This window comes from Rhinoderma darwinii (assembly GCF_050947455.1).
Source record: "Rhinoderma darwinii isolate aRhiDar2 chromosome 12 unlocalized genomic scaffold, aRhiDar2.hap1 SUPER_12_unloc_5, whole genome shotgun sequence".
NCBI lineage: Eukaryota > Metazoa > Chordata > Amphibia > Anura > Rhinodermatidae > Rhinoderma > Rhinoderma darwinii.
In genome coordinates, this window is record NW_027461876.1 from 1,002,921 (window position 1) to 1,022,570 (window position 19,650).

Genomic DNA, 19,650 nt, shown 5'->3' on the forward strand with positions numbered 1-19,650 from the left:
GAAGCCTAGACACAGGGGCCGCTGTGGATATAGTGATTATATGAAGAGGTGAGCAGAAGCCTAGACAGAGGGGCCGCTGTGGATATAGTGTTTATATGAAGAGGTGAGCAGAAGCCTAGACAGAGGGGCCGCTGTGGATATAGTGATTATATGAGAGGTGAGCAGAAGCCTAGACAGAGGGGCCACTGTGGATTTAGTGTTTATATGAGGGGTGAGCAGAAGCCTAGACAGAGGGGCCACTGTGGATTTAGTGTTTTTGGACTTTGCAAAGGCATTTGACACTGTCCCCCATAGACGCCTAATGGGTAAATTAAGGACTATAGGTTTAGAAAATATAGTTTGTAATTGGATTGAGAATTGGCTCAAGGACCGTATCCAGAGAGTTGTGGTCAATGATTCCTACTCTGAATGGTCCCCGGTAATAAGTGGTGTACCCCAGGGTTCAGTGCTGGGACCACTATTATTCAACTTATTTATTAATGATATAGAGGATGGGATTAATAGCACTATTTCTATTTTTGCAGATGACACCAAGCTATGTAATATAGTTCAGTCTATGGAAGATGCTCATAAATTGCAGGCAGATATAAACAATCCAAGTGTTTGGGCGTCCACTTGGCAGATGAAGTTTAATGTAGATAAATGTAAAGTTATGCATCTGGGTACGAACAACCTGCATGCATCATATGTCCTAGGGGGAGCTACACTGGGGGAGTCACTTGATGAGAAGGATCTGGGTGTACTTGTAAATCATAAACTAAATAACAGCATGCAGTGTCAATCAGCTGCTTCACAGGCCAGCAGGATATTGTCGTGTATTAAAAGAGGCATGGACTCGCGGGACAGGGATGTAATATTGCCACTTTACAAAGCATTAGTGAGGTCTCATCTAGAATATGCAGTCCAGTTCTGGGCTCCAGTTCATAGAAAGGATGCCCTGGAGTTGGAAAAAATACAAAGAAGAGCAACGAAGCTAATTCGGGGCATGGAGAATTTAAGTTATGAGGAAAGATTAAAATAATTAAACCTATTTAGCCTTGAAAAAAGACGACTAAGGGGGGACATGATTAATTTATATAAATATATTAATGGCACATACAAAAAATATGGTGAAATCCTGTTCCATGTAAAACCCCCTCAAAAAAAAAGGGGACACTCCCTTCGTCTGGAGAAAAAAAGGTTCAACCTGCAGAGGCGACAAGCCTTCTTTACAGTGAGAACTGTGAATCTATGGAATAGCCTACCGCAGGAGCTGGTCACTGCAGGGACAGTAGATGGCTTTAAAAAAGGGTTAGATAATTTCCTAGAACAAAAAAGTATTAGCTCCTATGTGTAGAAATGTTTCCTTCCCTTTTCCCGTCCCTTGGTTGAACTTGATGGACATGTGTCTTTTTTCAGCCGTACTAACTATGTAACTATTTATTTAGGGGTCCGGTCTGGGGTCTGTATTTATTTAGGAGTCTGGTCTGGGGTCTGTATTTATTTAGGGGTCTGGTCTGGGGTCTGCATTGATTTAGGGGTCTAGTCTGGGGTCTGTATTTATTTAGGGGTCTGGTCTGGGATCTGCATTGATTTAGGGGTCTAGTCTGGGGTCTGTATTTATTTAGGGGTCTGGTCTGGGGTCTGTATTTATTTAGGGGTCTGCTCTGGGGTCTGCATTTATTTAGTGCTCTAGTCTTTGATCTGTATTTATTTAGGGGTCTGGTCTTTGATCTGTATTTATTTAGTGCTCTAGTCTGGGGTCTGCATTTATTTAGTGCTCTAGTCTGGGGGTCTGCATTTATTTAGTGCTCTAGTCTGGGGGTCTGCATTTATTTAGTGGTCTAGTCTGGGGTCTGTATTTATTTAGTGCTCTAGTCTGGGTCTGCATTTATTTAGTGCTCTAGTCTGGGGGTCTGCATTTATTTAGTGGTCTAGTCTAGGGGGTCTTTATTTATTTAGGGGTTTGGTCTAGGGTCTGTATTTATTTAGGGGTCTTGTCTGGGGTCTGTATTTATTTAGGGGTCTAGTCTTTGATCTGTATTTATTTAGTGCTCTAGTCTGGGGGTCTGCATTTATTTAGTGGTCTAGTCTAGGGGGTCTGTATTTATTTAGGGGTTTGGTCTAGGGTCTGTATTTATTTAAGGGTCTGTTTTTGTTTAGGGAGGTCTGGGGACTATAATAGTTTTGTAGGTCTATCTGTATTTATTCTAGGGACTGCTCAGGGTCCTGAATTTATTTAGGGGTCTAGTATTTGGTTTGAATTATTTTGTGTTGTTATAAAGGCTGGGGATGACTAGAGAAGTGAGGGGCTACTATTGCAGGTTCCCCTGTGCTTAGACTTTGTATAGACTTGGTAAACTGTTGTTTGGCCAGCTACAATTCCACTATGGCGGTGCGGCATAGCGGGTCCACATACCCACAGATCATGACATGTTCTAACACAGTCTTATACTGTCAGCGATGATTGGAAACTGTCAGTATGTATGGACACAGACCTTTAACAATGGGAGTGGTAACACCTAGTTACCACAGAAAGGTGGTGTCCACTATAGACACCGAGGGTGTCGGTGGGAAAGTTTGGGTAATAACTCAGGGCTGTCATGAAGCGGGTTAGTGGACCCACTAGGATGTACCACCTTAGCGGGTAGGCAGCTGGCCAAACCACAGGAAACCCCAGAAATACAATGTCCCGCACAAGAGTACCTGGATAGTGCAGACGGTGGCCGCAGCTCTGGCACAGATGGAGATGGTTGCAGCAGACAGCGCCAAACGTGGCGGATGACACAGGAGCCGCAAGTTGCGCCAGACGTGGCGGATTCCTCCGGACGTGGCAGATGACACAGGACGTGGCAGATTCCTCCGGACGTGGCAGATAACACAGGACGTGGCAGATTCCTCTGGACGTGGCAGAGGAGACAGGGTGTGGCAGACTCCTCTGGACGTGGCAGATGACACAGGACGTGGTTGATTCCTCCGGACGTGGCAGAAGACACCTGACGTGGCACGACTTGATACTAAGGCACAGCACGGGAAACAGGAACGGGGAGCAAGGCACGGGTAACAACAGGAATGGGAAACACCAAGGGACCATTTGCAAGATAGACTGGGAAAACTAACAACGCTCAGGCAAGAATTAGAAGTCCGGGAGCCTTCTTATAGACCAGGAAATCGTGGCAGTTGATGATGATGACTTCCTCCTATTTGCGCGCGCTGGCCCTTTAAGGCCGGGTACGAGCGTGCGCGCACACCCTATGGGACACAGCCGAACGGAGCGGAAGTGAGCGCTGGCGTCTCCTAGGAAGGAGATGGGGACCAGCGCTCACAGATCCATGGCTGCGGGCGTCGGGAGGTGAGTAAACCCGACGGCCCGCGGCCATGGACGATACAGTATCCCCCCTCTTACGCCCCCTCTTCTTGGGGCCAGAGTGAGAGAGGAACTTTTTAATAAGAGCAGGAGCGCTGAGGTTCTCTTCTGGCTCCCAGGACCTCTCCTCAGGACCAAACCCTCTCCAGTCCACCAAATAGAAAGTCCTTCCTCCTACCCTTTTGCAGTCCAGGATCTCCTTTACCTCGAATACATCAGAAGGACCGCTGGGAGCAACTGTGGAACTAGAAGTCTAGCTGTAGCGGTTCAGGACCACGGGTTTCAGGAGGGACACATGGAAGGAGTTATACCCAGTTATCGTGCTGTGAAGAGATGAAGTGGCGGAGATATTCTCCATGATCTGGTTGATCCTCTCAACTTGCCCATTGGACTGGGGGTGATAGGCAGAGGAAAAGTCCAAACTCACATCCAGGAGTTTACAGAGGGCTCTCCAGAACTTAGAGGTAAACTGAACACCCCGGTCTGACACGATGTGTAGAGGCAAGCCATGCAAGCGGTAGATGTGCTGAATGAAGAGACTCACCAGTCGGGGAGCAGAAGGTAGGCCGGTCAGCGGGATAAAATGTGCCATCTTAGAGAACCGGTCCACCACCACCCAGACAGTGTTACATCCTGCTGAGAGGGGAAGGTATGTTACGAAGTCCATCGCAATGTGCTGCCAGGGGGCATTGGGTACAGGCAGAGGTTGTAGCAGGCCTGCAGGCTTGGAGTGAGTCACTTTGTTAGAGGCACACACCGTGCAAGGAGAGACAAAGTCCAGAACATCTTTAGGTAGCGTGGGCCACCAAAAGTGACGAGCAATCAGGTCTCTGGTTTTACGGACACCAGCGTGCCCAGCAAGTTTAGAACTGTGTCCCCAGCGGAGAAGTCTTCTCCTGTCTGCCAACCGAACAAAAGTTCTCCCAGGAGGGATGTCTCTAACCTACAGAGGATTAGCAGTGACAATGCAGGACGGGTCTATGATGGTCTGAAGGGACTCCACCGTGTCTTCCGTCTCAAACGATCTGGACAGGGCATCGGCCCTCACATTCTTGTCAGCGGGACGGTAGTGGAGCACAAACTGAAAACGGGTGAAGAACAGCGACCACCTGGCTTGACGAGGATTCAGTCGTTGTGCAAACTGAAGGTAAGTAAGGTTCTTGTGGTCGGTGAAGATCAGGATGGGGTGAGCAGCGCCCTCTAGAAGATGTCTCCACTCCTCCAGAGCCAATTTGATGGCCAGCAGCTCCCGATCTCCAATGGAGTAATTGCGCTCAGCAGAGGAAAACAGTCTTGAGTAGTAGCCACATACTACTGCCTTTCCTTTGGAGCTCCTCTGGAACAGAAGTGCACCTGCACCAACAGAGGAAGCGTCCACTTCCAGTGAGAACTGCCGAGATACGTCAGGGTGATGGAGGATCGAAGCTGAAGTGAAGGCTTTCTTGAGGCTAATGAATGCGGACTCTGCCTCTGGAGTCCATACCTTGGCGTCCACACCCTTCTTGGTAAGGGTCGAGATCGGAGCCGTCAGAGAAGAGAAGTTAGGAATAAACTGGCGGTAGAAATTGGCGAATCCCAGGAACCGCTGTATGGCCCTTAAGCCTTGAGGACGTGGCCACTCCAGGACAGCCTTCACTTTCTCAGGATCCATCTTGAGGCCTTGATCCGAGATGATGTAGCCCAGGAAGGGCAGAGAACTCTTCTCAATCGTAGTAGAACTTGACAGACATGCCTCCGATGAGTCGTCGGATCTGGGGAAAAAAATCAAAATATCATCGAGATAAACAACAAGACAGACATAGAGTAGATCCCGGAAGATATAATTAACAAACTCCTGAAACACTGCGGGAGCGTTACACAGTCCGAAAGGCATCACTAGGTATTTATAGTGCCCGTCCCGGGTGTTAAATGCCGTCTTCCATTCATCACCCCGGCGAATCCGGACTAGATTGTAAGCCCCCCGCAGGTCTAGCTTAGAAAAAATTTTGGCCCCTCGTATGCGATCAAACAGCTCAGAAATGAGTGGCAACAGGTATTTGTTCTTGACTGTGATCAGGTTGAGGCCCCAGTAGTCAATGCAGGGACGAAGGGATTCATCCTTCTTTTTAAAGAAGAAGAATCCAGCCCCGGCAGGGGACGAAGACTTCCTCCTATTTGCGCGCGCCGGCCCTTTAAGGCCGGGCACGAGCGTGTGCGCGCACCCTACGGGACACAGCCGAATGGAGCGGAAGTGCGCGCTGGTGTCTCCTAGGAAGGAGATGGGGACCAGCGCTCACAAATCCATGGCTGCGGGCGTCGGGAGGTGAGTAAACCCGACGGCCCGCGGCCATGGACGCTACAAGGGCCTATTGTCTGTGTATACCGAAGAAAGTGCTGTTAGTGGGGAAAGAGGTGCTGTAGTGGGGATTTAGTGCTGCACGAGGAAAGAGGGGAAGTTGTGGAGCTGCAGGAGGGGTGGGGGGATGTGGTGCTGCAGGAGGGGAGAGGGGGAGGATGTAATGCTACAGGAGATGAGAGCGGGAAGATTTGGTATTGTGAAGAGGAAGATGTGGTGTTGCAGGAGGTGGAGGGAGTTAATGCGGAAGGTAGGGAGTATGAGGAGATAATGCCTCAGTAGGGAGATGATGGCGCTAGACAGTGGATGGAGATGTTGAGGAGGTAGAGTTAAGATCAGTGGCGTAACTACCGCCGTAGCAGCCCTAGTGGCTGCTACGGGGCCCGCGGCATGAGGGGGCCCGTGTCGCCCGCCGGCACGGGCCCCCACCATGGCCGGAGGCTCCACTAGCAGCCGCTATGGCTGCTACAGCGTGACGCCACTGAACCCTACGGCAGAGCAGGGAGGTATCTCCCCGCTCTGCCATTAAACAAAAGACATGTATCCCATATCCACAGGATATCCACAGGAGAGGGGTTACATGTGTGATCGCTGGCAGCGATAGGGAGAACGAGGGACTGAAAGTCCCCTGAAGTTCTCCATCACAAACCTCGGACTTCCGGGGTCTGTGTCGGCAGCTCCGTAGAAATGAATGGAGCGCCGGTCGCGCTTCTGCGCATGCGTGACCAGCGCTCCTTTCATTTTTATTGAGCTACGCAGACGCCGGAAGTCCCCGTTCTCCCTATCGCTGCCAGAGATCACACATGTATCTCCTATCCTGTGGATAGGGGATACATGTCTTTTGTAGAACACACTGTAGGTCACATTTTTTTGGGGGGTTATGGCGTTCTCTACAGAGGGGGCTGTATGGCGTTATCTACAGGGGGGGCTGTATGGCGTTATCTACAGGGGGGACTGTATGGCGGTCTCTACAGTGGGGGCTGTATGGCGTTATCTACAGAGGGGGCTGTATGGCGCTATCTACAGAGGGGGCTGTATGGCGCTATCTACAGAGGGGGCTGTATGGCGTTCTCTACAGGGGGGGCTGTATGGCGTTCTCTACAGTGGGGGCTGTATGGCGTTCTCTACAGTGGGGGGTGTATGGCATTCTCTACAGTGGGGGCTGTATGGCGTTCCCTACAGGGGGGCTGTATGGCGTTCCCTACATAGGGGGGCTGTATGGCGTTCCCTACAGGGGGGGCTGTATGGCGTTCCCTACAGGGGGGGCTGTATGGCATTCCCTACAGGGGGGGCTGTATGGCGTTCCCTAAAGGGGGGGCTGTATGGCGTTCTCTACAGTGGGGGCTGTATGGCGGTCTCTACAGTGGGGGCTGTATGGCGCTATCTACAGAGGGGGCTGTATGGCGCTATCTACAGAGGGGGCTGTATGGCGCTATCTACAGAGGGGGCTGTATGGCGCTATCCACAGAGGAGGCTGTATGGCGCTATCTACAGAGGGGGCTCTATGGCGCTATCTACAGGGGGGGCTGTATGGCGTTATCTACAGGGGAGATGTATGGTGCTATCTACAGGGGGTGCTGTATGGCGTTATCTACAGGGGGGCTGTATGGCATTATCTACAGGGGGGCTGTAAAAAAGGCACTATCTACAAGGGGGGGGGTTGTGTGAAACCCAGGGGAGGGGGGGCCCCCAGTCAAAAGTTTGCTATGGGGCCCAGTCTTTCCTAGTTACGCCCCTGGTTAAGATGCTATTGAAACGATGGTGAGGCTGAAAGCGCTACAGGCTGTGTATGACATTTAGTTGTGAGAGGCGCTGGCACCCGGCTGCTGCTGCTGCTGCTGCTGCCGCCTTAGGCAATTGATATGTGCACACTGTTATTTGTGCTTAATATGACCAGTTCATTGATTTGACATTTATTTTATATTTACTTTATTGTAAATGAATGAATTTCTTTATGGTGGTGTTATCCAGTGTGTGTGGCTCTTTTATCTGGGGTTGTGCTCTATGGTATATGGCTCCTGTACGGCCCTGTTCTTACACATTGTATGCGGCTACATTACTGTCTTATTACCGCAATGTCAACTCAATTGTGTGCTGTGATTTTATATATAAACATTTGCTCTGGATCTCGATTAAAATTGTTGTCTGGTCTGGAGTCTGGATAAATGTCGCCATCAAGCCTGGGGTCTGAGTAAATTTGGGGGTCTGGTCGGGGGTCTGAGTAAATTTAGGGGTCTGGTCTGGGGTCTGAATGAATTGTTGTTTTGTCTGGAGTTTGGATGAATTTCGACATTTAGTTTGCGGTCTGAAATAATTTTGGGGGCTGATTTGGGGTCGAAATTAGTTTTAAGGTCTGGTCTTGGGTGTGAATTTATTTTCCCTTCTGCTTTGGGGTGTGAATTTATTTTGGGGTCTAGTCCTGCACAGTATACTGGCTACATATGGCAACATATTTTATTACTTGGGGTATATATGGCGGCACAGTATATCTCTGAGGACACTTGTATGGCACAGTACATCCCTGAGAGCACATGTGTGGCACATTATATCACTGAGGGTGCATGTGTGGCACAGTATATTTCTGAGGGCACATGTGTGGCACAGTATAGCTCTGAGGGCACATGTGTGACACAGTATAGCTCTGAGGGTGCATGTGTGGCACAGGTATTTTTCTGAGGGTACATGTGTGGCACAGTATAGCTCTGAGGGCACATGTGTGGCACAGGTATGTTTCTGAGGGCAGATGTGTGGCACAGTATATCTAGGAGGGTACATGTGTGGCACAGTATATCTCTGAGGGCACATGTGTGGCACAGTATATCTCTGAGGGCACATGTGTGGCACAGTATATTTCTGAGGGCACATGTGTGGCACAGTATATCTAGGAGGGTACATGTGTGGCACAGTATAGCTCTGAGGTTGCATGTGTGGCACAGTATATTTCTGAGGGCACATGTGTGGCACAGTATATCTCTGAGGGCACATGTGTGGCACAGGTATTTTTCTGAGGGCAGATGTGTAGCACAGTATATCTAGGAGGGTACATGTGTGGCACAGTATATCTCTGAGGGCACATGTGTGGCACAGAATATTTCTGAGGGCACATGTGTGGCACAGTATAGCTCTGAGGGCACATGTGTGGCACAGTATATCTCTGAGGGTACATGTGTGGCACAGTATATCTAGAAGGACACATGTGTGGCACAGGTTTTTTTCTGAGGGCAGATGTGTGGCACAGTATATCTAGGAGGGCACATGTGTGGCACAGGTTTTTTTCTGAGGGCAGTGTGTGGCACAGTATATCTAGGAGGGCACATGTGTGGCACAGTATATCTATGAGGGCACATGTGTGGCACAGTATATCTAGGAGGGTACATGTGTGGCACAGTATATCTCTGAGGGCACATGTGTGGCACAGTATATCTCTGAGGGCACATGTGTGGCACAGAATATTTCTGAGGGCACATGTGTGGCACAGTATATCTAGGAAGGTACGTGTGTGGCACAGTATAGCTCTGAGGGTGCATGTGTGGCACAGTATATTTCTGAGGGCACATGTGTGGCACAGTATATCTCTGAGGGCACATGTGTGGCACAGGTATTTTTCTGAGGGCACATGTGTGGCACAGTATATCTCTGAGGGCACATGTGTGGCACAGTATAGCTCTGAGGGCACATGTGTGGCACAGTATATCTCTGAGGGCACATGTGTGGCACAGTATATCTCTGAGGGCACATGTGTGGCACAGAATATTTCTGAGGGCACATGTGTGGCACAGTATATCTAGGAGGGCACGTGTGTGGCACAGGTTTTTTTCTGAGGGCAGATGTGTGGCACAGTATATCTAGGAGGGCACATGTGTGGCACAGTATATCTCTGAGGGCACATGTGTGGCACAGTGTATCTCTGAGGGTACATGTGTAGCACAGTATATCTCTGAGGGCACGTGTGGCACAGGTTTTTTTCTGAGGGCAGTGTGTGGCACAGTATATCTAGGAGGGCACATGTGTGGCACAGTATATCTCTGAGGGTACATGTGTGGCACAGTATATCTCTGAGGGCACGTGTGGCACAGGTTTTTTTCTGAGGGCAGTGTGTGGCACAGTATATCTAGGAGGGCACATGTGTGGCACAGTATATCTCTGAGGGCACATGTGTGGCACAGTATTTTACTGAGGGTGCATGTATGGCACAGTATGTCTTTGAGAGCGCATGTGTGGCACAGTATATCTATGAGGGCACATGTGTGGCACATTATATCTCTGAGGGCACATGTGTGGCACAGTATATTTCGGAGGGCACATGTGTGGCACAGTATATTTCTGAGGGCACATGTGTGGCACAGTATATCTATGAGGGCACATGTGTGGCACAGTATATTTCTGAGGGCACATGTGTGGCACAGTATATCTCTGAGGGCACATGTGTGGCACAGGTTTTTTTCTGAGGGCAGTGTGTGGAACAGTATATCTAGGAGGGCACATGTGTGGCACAGTATATCTCTGAGGGCACGTGTGGCACATTATATCTTTGAGAGCGCATGTGTGGCACAGTATATCTCTGAGGGCACATGTGTGGCACAGTGTATCTCTGAGGGTACATGTGTGGCACAGTATTTTACTGAGGGCACATGTGTGGCACAGTGTATCTCTGAGGGTGCATGTGTGGCACAGTATTTTACTGCGGGTGCATGTGTGGCACATTATATCTCTGAGGGCACATGTGTGGCACAGTATATCTCTGAGGGCACATGTGTGGCACAGTATTTTACTGCGGGTGCATGTGTGGCACAGTATGTCTTTGAGAGCGCATGTGTGGCACAGTATTTTACTGAGGGTGCATGTGTGTCATAGTATATTTCTGAGGGCACATGTGTGGCACAGTATATCTCTGAGGGCACATGTGTGGCACAGTATATCTCTGAGGGTACATGTGTGGCACAGTATTTTACTGAGGGTACATGTGTGGCACAGTATGTCTTTGAGAGCGCATGTGTGGCACAGTACTTTACTGAGGGTGCATGTGTGGCACAGTATATCTCTGAGGGCACATGTGTGGCACAGTATATCTCTGAGGGCACATGTGTGGCACAGTATATCTCTGAGGGCACATGTGTGGCACAGTATTTTACTGAGGGTGCATGTGTGGCACAGTATGTCTTTGAGAGCGCATGTGTGGCACAGTATTTTACTGAGGGTGCATGTGTGGCACAGTATATCTCTGAGGGTGCATGTGTGGCACAGTATTTTACTGAGGGTGCATGTGTGTCATAGTATATTTCTGAGGGCACATGTGTGGCACAGTATGTCTTTGAGAGCGCATGTGTGGCACAGTATTTTACTGAGGGTGCATGTGTGTCATAGTATATTTCTGAGGGCACATGTGTGGCACAGTATGTCTTTGAGAGCGCATGTGTGGCACAGTATTTTACTGAGGGTGCATGTGTGGCACAGTATGTCTTTGAGAGCGCATGTGTGGCACAGTATTTTACTGAGGGTGCATGTGTGGCATAGTATATTTCTGAGGGCACATGTGTGGCACAGTATTTTACTGAGGGCACATGTGTGGCACAGTATGTGTTTGAGAGCGCATGTGTGGCACAGTATTTTACTGAGGGTGCATGTGTGTCATAGTATATTTCTGAGGGCACATGTCTGGGAAGATCTCCAGGAACCGAAAGGCCTCCTCCAGGTCATCCGGAGAATGAACAGCAAATGAATGCCCCTGTCTGCGGAGTATGATGTGGAAGGGATGGCCCCATCTGTAGGTAGCTCCCGCCACTTTAGTAGCCTCCAGCAAAGGGCGGACTGCCCTGCGCATGTAGAGAGTCAATCTGGAGACATCCGGCAAGACGGTAACCACGGAACCATTGAAGGGAATGGCCCCTTCTCCCCGGCTCTCCGTGCAATGTCCTCTTTTTGTTTGTAGAAGTGTACTCTGCATATGACATCCCGCGGGCGGTTACCATCTCTTGCCCGTGAGCCCGCCAGTCTATGCACCCTATCCATCTTAATGACCATATCACGTGGTCTATCCAAGAGCTTGTTAAAGATATGTGTCACCGCGTCACATAGGCCATCCGGAGGATCTGGAGTAAACAGAGTTCTGGCGCTCCAATGCCTCCACCCGTGCGGCCAATGAACGTACCTCCTGTGAGACATCACCAATGGCCTTGTCATGCTTCTCTTAACCCTTGGCTGACATCTCACATCTGCCGCTATTGCCGTCTTTTACCTATTTCTGGCCATAGCCTCTCTTCAGCATGTTGACTGGGGGTGTGTTACAGGGCTACTCCCTGAATGGTTTTTCCCCAGTGTATCATGCTAGTTAGCATCTCGACGCCATGGTTACGGAGGCCCGGCCCAATACTGGCCTCTGATTGGTCATGTGCACCTACACTACGGTCAATAGCATTGGGAGTTGTCCGTCCCTGCTCTCCCAATGCTTGCCGCTCACAGGTTGAACTCCAGTATTACAGACTGCATGTACCCCGCTCTTTGTGGCTCCTTGATCCCTTTTTCTCCCCCTTTTCCATCCTAACTGTTTATAACCAAGTTACCGGCCCTATCTAATAAACGCTGGGCAGTTTTTTACCATTCATTTAGCGCTACACGCGTCTAATCTCTCCCTCTGTCCGGACACATCTAAATAATGTTTGATTTTTTAAGCTGTTGTTTTTAATATGTATTATCATTCATATTCATTCTGTTATGTTCACCTTGTGGGTTGCACTATATGAGGGGTTCATGGCCTGAGTTGCTCCTTTTTAAAATGATTTCTAATTGCAGACGTCTGATTGGTTGTTCTAATTGCCACTCATGACGTCATTAGGCCTTTTCTAGCGTCTTTTATGTTTATAAACGACATTATCTTGATGTTATGTGTAAATGGCCTTGCAGTCCCAGTGGATAGGAAGTAGCTGCAACTACATCATTCCTTGCAAGTAATCAGAGTTGTGCCTGGACATCGCACAACCATCCCAGGTGAGGGTCACCCCTATACCTCTATCGCTCTCTTCCTTATTGTTTGGAATTTCTGCACCATGAGGCGCTTTTTTTCCTTGATTTTTCAGATTTACATATTTGTGACCTCTGGGGTTTCCTCTAGGAGCGGAATCCCCGGCCATCGGCAGAGCATCGGCAACATGGATTCCGCTTAAGGAGTGGCCACTGACGTCACTGTTCATATATCCTCTGGCTGGAGATTCCAATTGCGCAATCTACAGGGGGAGGGGCTCTGTGGCACTACCTGGCAGGGGAGCTGTGTGGCACTATCTTTAAGAGGGGTGTGGCACTATCTCCATGGACACTGTGGTACTATGTAGGGGCACTATCTACATGGGGACACTGTGGCGCTATGTACATAGGCACTATCTACATGGACACTGTGTCACTATCTACAAGTGCACTGGCATTAGGGGTAGCTAAGTGGGCATTATACTGTTTGGGGGCAGCTATGCATTATGCTCTATGGGGAAATTTGTATGGGTATGTGTGGTGTTTTTTCTCCTATGACCCCTTATGAAAATAAAAAATTGGGAGTAAAAACGACATTTTTTTTTAAAAAGAACATTTTTAATTTTCACTGCCTAATTCTACACAATCTCCCTCGCTTTTCCCCCTTCCGAACCTTTGCCCTCCCTCCTGCCCTCCCTCCCTTTACCCTTCCTCTCTCCCTCCCTTTGCCCTCCCTTCCTCCCTTTGCCCTCCCTCCTTTTCCCTTCCTCTCTCCCTCCCTTTGCCCTTCCTCCATTTACCCTCCCTTCGCCCTTCCTCTCTCCCTCCCTTTGCCCTCCCTTCCTCCCTTCTGCCCTCCCTCCCTTTGCCCTTCCTCTCTCCCTCCCTTTGCCCTCCTGCTAGGGTTCTTAATCATAGCTTAGTTACCCAGTTCTCAGTTTGCATATTTATACTCCATATCCCAAGTCAAGTAATTTAAAGTAATGGGTTGGACTAAAAAATTAACCATTTCAGAACTATATATTTCTTCTTTCAAATTACTAGTACAGGGTCTCCCAACCTTTTTGGACTCGAGGCACCACTGGAAAAATAACATTTCCTCCGGGCTCCTACCAAAAATTGTTTTGAGAAAGACAAAAAATGGCTACAAACAAACTGTCACGTAGGGTTTGGTGGTATGGCAGCTGGCCAACAGGGCGCAGGTCAAAGTCTATAGCTCGTATAGGGTACCTGTGGCAGCTCGGACAGTAGCAAGGCAGGCTCGGCTGGGATTAGGCAGCAGGTAGACGTCAGGCGTGGTGAAGCCGGTCAGGCGCGGTATACAGCACGGCACGACTTTGGCTCAGCACAGTACTCGACCAGGATAGTACGGAATGCAGGTAACAGGATCAGGAACAGGAACTCACTAGGAGACCATTGCATAGACAAACTTAGGGAACAATACCACCAGGGAAACAGCGCAGGCGCAGAGAGCCAGAAAGACAGCCCGGCGGCAGGAATGACTATTCATTCATGTCCCAACTACTAATCCAGGGATGTAAGTATATATAAAATATGATTTTAGAAAAAAGCCCAACCGTGAATCTCCATATATATCTAGTTTATACATATATGAAGTTAAAAGTTACTTGCTATTGTATATCGTTATGAACTAGTGCCATCTAGTGGTTGAATTTAAGAATAAAAAAAGAAATTATAAATATAGTGCATTGTGAACAAGGTGTTGATGTAAATTAAAAAAAAATTGAATAATATTATAAATGGTGTGCAATATAAATAAATAATATTATAAGTACATATACATGAAATATTCATAGAAAAATAAACAGTGAATATTATGACAAGAATATGATCATCAGATTCATAGGTTAGACAGTAGCTACAAAGATCAAATGACATTATATGAAAACAGAGTGATTAGGGCAGTACAAAGTACGCAGAAAAGAAAAACGTGTAAGAGTGCATGTTAAAGCACATATAAAAAAATTACAAAATAACAAATGTATCAAAATAAAAATAAATATAAAAAACACCCAATAGTATAAATGACTATTATTAATATCGGCACCCCTTGAAAAAGCTACAAGCGAAACGCGCGTCGGGGCGCACTTCTACACCTTGGGTCACACTAATCTCCTCAACATGGGTAAGTGCATCTGTTAGACCTATTCGGGTTTATGCCGTTTTTTCAGACACGAGTCATCTTAAGTTAATACAGGCTGATCTCTTTTAACTCTGCATACTCCGTTTGGTTTTCTGTACCATCTGCACTGGAAACAATGAATATAGATGCACCCTGTGCTGAAGGAACATTGCATTTAATAAATATTTTATATATTCTATGTAAAATATATTAATATACTCGGCTCAATGTATATATTGGTGATCCAGACAAGGATTTATTTTAGATTCTCCGTTTTTGTAATTTTGTGTATCTGATGTCATTAATAAAGATGTTTCATTTTTTCATACTTTGAGATGTATGGACTCTTTTTTTCTCTAGTTTATAATATCAAGAGCCATGCAAGCTCAGATGGGGGAAATAAGCTCCAAGATGGCCGCTGTACACCAAGATCTACATAAAGTGGGGGCTCATATGCAGGCTATTGAAACCAAAATGACCTCCATCACTGCAAGGGTCAATCAGAATACCAGATTTATGGAGGACCTGCAGGAGTAATTGGAGGAGGCGAACACCAGAATTGAGGACCTGGAAAACAGATCCCGACGCTATAATTTCAGAATCAGAGGGGTCCCGGAATCTCAGACGGAGGTACCGGCGGTGGTTCGTATGCTACTCACTACCTTGATACCTGATATATCGGAATCACATATGGAAATTGACCGGGCCCATAGAGCACTGACGGCCATGAGGCGGGATGGACTTCCCAGAGATATTATAGTGAAACTCCACTATTACTCGGTTAAGGAGAAAGTGATGGAAAGAGCTAGGAAGCTTCCGGTGATCACCATTTGTAATACAGCGGTGCAGATATTTGCTGATCTGGCTCCCCAAACAATTCAAAAAAGGCGGATGCTTCGTCCTATCCTGCAGACCCTCAAACACCATGCTATCCCATACCGGTGGGCATTCCCATTTTGTCTCCTTTTCATGCGCAACAACAGGCAATATGGCTTCTCCACGCTACAGGAAGGGGAAGATCTGCTGAGGGACTTACATATTCTACCATCCCAGGATAAGTCCAGTTCTCCCCGACTCCCCATACAAGATCCCCCGTTGTCACCACTATGCCGCACCCAGGGAGGCCGTCCAGAGGTGCCTAGGGAACAGAGGGTGGACTCTCGTCGGCAACAATTGAATCCTCCATGACGGGTAGAGGGCCGAATATAGAAGCACTCATTTTATTTTTCTTTATTCTTCATATCGGCCGGAGATGTCTTCAAACAACACTGATGTTGAGTTTCAGCCTGATACCGCCAGTTGCAGTTCTCAGCGGACTGGGAGCCGTGGCCCCATACGTTGGGGTAGTTATGGGGATTTTTGATTTCCACTTATAGTAATGAAAGTTTGTTTATAGGCTGGCCCGAACAAGGCGAGGACGGTTCTTGATGTGTCGAGGTCGCAGTGAGTTGATATCCCGGACATAGATATGTTCGGTTCAAAATGTGAAGTTTGCTTTACCTTATTATTAACATGTGAATGTCTATTACGCTCAGGGATGATATAGGTTAAGGGGTTGAATGTCTGAGTACATATTTACGGAAATGCTGTGCCTTCACGACGGTCTGCTGCCCCCATTTTGCAGTCTTTTCTTGACTGCCTAGTCGGTAGACTATGTTCGGTATTACTGATATTTTGTGTCTGTCCTATTTTTGTTCTGTCTCTCACTCCCTTCCCTTTCCCTTCTTTCCTATTCTTGACCTTTGTCTCTATGGCTGGATCCCAATCAGCACATGGTTCTACCTCCTGCTCTATGATGGCGGTCCTGGAATCTGCTAAGACCTATAGTTTACTCACACATAATGTGCAGGGCCTTAACTCCCCGATCAAGCGTCGAAAAGCTTTCTTGTACTATAAATCTTCTCATGGTGATATACTATTTTTATAGGAAACGCATTTCTCTACCTCCTCTGCTCCATCGTACTTCCATAGACACTACTCACAACATTTTTGGCTAGTGCCTCTACTAAGCACAGGGGAGTGGGCATATGGCTGTCTCGGTCGGTCCCGTTTACATCTCACAAAGCGATCTCTGACCCGGATGGCAGGTACATCTTGGTCACGGGTCTGTTACACGAATCTCCAATAACCTTTATTAACTACTATGCCCCGAACTCTAACCAACCGGCGTTCTTCCAAGGCATGTGGCGCAAGCTCCACTCATCGATAGAGGGCCCGATAATTATTGGGGGGGATTCTAATATAGCTTTAGACGCGTCCATGGATAAATCCCACGCATCCAGGGTGCGACTTATTCCTCCTACGTCAACCAGCATACAAGTAGCACGTTTCTTCAATTCGGTGGATGTCAGATGTCTGGCGGGATTTTAATCCCACAGCAAGGGATTATACTTATTTCTCCTCAGCCCATAATATTCACACCCGCATTGATCATGTTATGTTGTGAACTAGCTTACTCCCTAAGGTCACGGATGCTAGGATTTTGGCTACACCCTGGACTGACCATGACCCGATTGTGGTTCGGCTGTCAGATTTATGCGGGAGACCTCCTATCTCCTCTTGGAGATTGAATGAGTCACTACTATCGGATCAGGAGATGGTCAAAGAAATCCAAAGGGAATTGGACACATATTTCCTACTTAATAAGGTACCAGACACCTCGATTATGTCCAATTGGGCGGCACACAAAGCAGTGATTAGGGGAAAATTCATTCAGATAGCCTCGCGTAATAAGAAACGGTCGAAAGAGGTACTGGCGTTAAAGGAAAGGAAGTTTGCGGATCTGTCCAAGCAATTCAAAACAGACCCATCGGCAGATATTAAAGCGAAATTGGCGGAAGCTAGAACAGAATTACATTTATGTCTGACAAGCTGGGCGGAAAAGAGCCTGCGATGGTCACAACATAAGTTTTTTTCACAAGGGGACAAACCGGGAACATTACTCTCCAGACGCCTCACGCCCAGATTTAACGCCTCAACACCACCGAAATTGCGCTTTGCGGATGGATCTCTATCACAGAACCCCACAAAAGTTTTAAAGGCCTTTCAGAATTTTTATTCAGCTTTGTACTCGGCACCACCTCAGTTTGATAAAAATAAGGCTAAGGTCTTGCTGGAAACAGCATTCCCTACTAAACTTTCCCAAGGGGATAGAGAAACACTGGATGCTGAATTTAGCTTGGAAGAGGTATTGGATGTTATTAAAAATCTGAAGGCTCACAAAGCCCCGGGGCCAGATGGGTTTTCCTCAGGTTATTACAAACACTTTAGGGAGGTCTTGGCCCCACACATGGTTGAACTGTTCAATGCCTATCGGGAGGGTAGTAACTTGCCTCCTTTTTCGAATTTAGCTTACATACATCTCATTCCCAAGCCTCATAAGGATCATACAGATCAGGCCAATTACCGCCCGATATCCCTTCTTGATGTGGATCTTAAGATTATGACAAAAATTCTGGCGGTTAGATTGAATTAGTTCCTCGCCACATATATACATAAGGACCAGGTGGGGTTTATACCCTTCCGCCAGGCGGAGGATCAGACAAGACGGGCTGTGGATATTATCTCAGCAGTTCGCTCGGGGTGGGATGGTACATTCGGACGTCAAAGTATGTTATTAAGCCTTGACCTACAGAAAGCCTTTGACTCGCTATCCTGGGAATACTTGTTTTATGTCCTAGAAAGGATGGGCTTTGGCTCCAGCTTTTTGTCTATTCTTAAGATCTTATATTGTCTCCCTACAGCAAAAATAAACTCTAGGGGATTTATGTCGGGAGCCTTTCCAATATGCAGAGGAACGAGACAGGGGTGCCCGCTATCACCTTCCCTGTTTGCGCTGGCTATTGAGCCACTGGCCAATCTCATACGAAATTCTCCCGACATTAGGGGAGTGAAGGTGGGAGGAGTAGAACATAAATGTGCATTGTTTGCGGATGACATTCTGCTTTTCATATCGACACCTCTCACATCCTTGCCGGATCTCTTTCATATTCTTGATCAGTTTGGCAAGCTGTCTGGGCTTAAGGTCAATCACTCCAAGTCGGTGGCAATGAATCTTACATTGCCAATTGGGGTAGTAAAGCTCTTAAAACTTAATTTTGATTTTCATTGGGATGCACGCAGACTGACGTATTTAGGTATCAAATTGACACTCACCATAGAGTCACTCTACAAGGACAACTTCCCTCCACTTTTTCAACAAATAGCTACAGATCTCACTAGATGGTCCCCTCTTAATCTCTCACGGTTTGGTCGCATTGCCTCCATCAAAATGACGATTTTGCCCAGATTGCTGTACTATTTTCGCACGCTCCCTATCGTGATCCCTCAGAAGGCGCTTAGACAAATCCAAGGGCTCATTATGTCGTTTATTTGGGGTTCTAAAAGACCGAGAATACAGAGACAAACTTTATTCACCCCTAAAAGTTTTGGGGGGGGGGTCTGGGGGTTCCCAATATCCAACATTACTACCATGCAGCACGTCTGGCGTAGCTTACAGATATTTATGTGAGACCATACTGCCCTCAGTGGACGCAAATTGAAACGGCCGCATGTACCCGTTTCCCGCTGGAAACGCTATTGTGGATGGAGTCCTCGGACAGACCACCGGTTCTCTCCCCTGTGCTTTCTCAGATGGTAAACTCCCTTACATGACTCGATGGGAACACGATTTAGGTACGGGGGTGGAATTGGAGCAGTGGCGGGAGATGGCATGCATGACCTCGAAATTATCTATCAATACATCGGGTGGCAGACAGAAAAATAATTCTCCGCTGGGGACACAGTTCTAAACTGGCTGGACACGCTGGTGTCCGTAAAACCCAAGACCTGATTGCTCGTCACTTTTGGTGGCCCACGCTACCTAAAGAT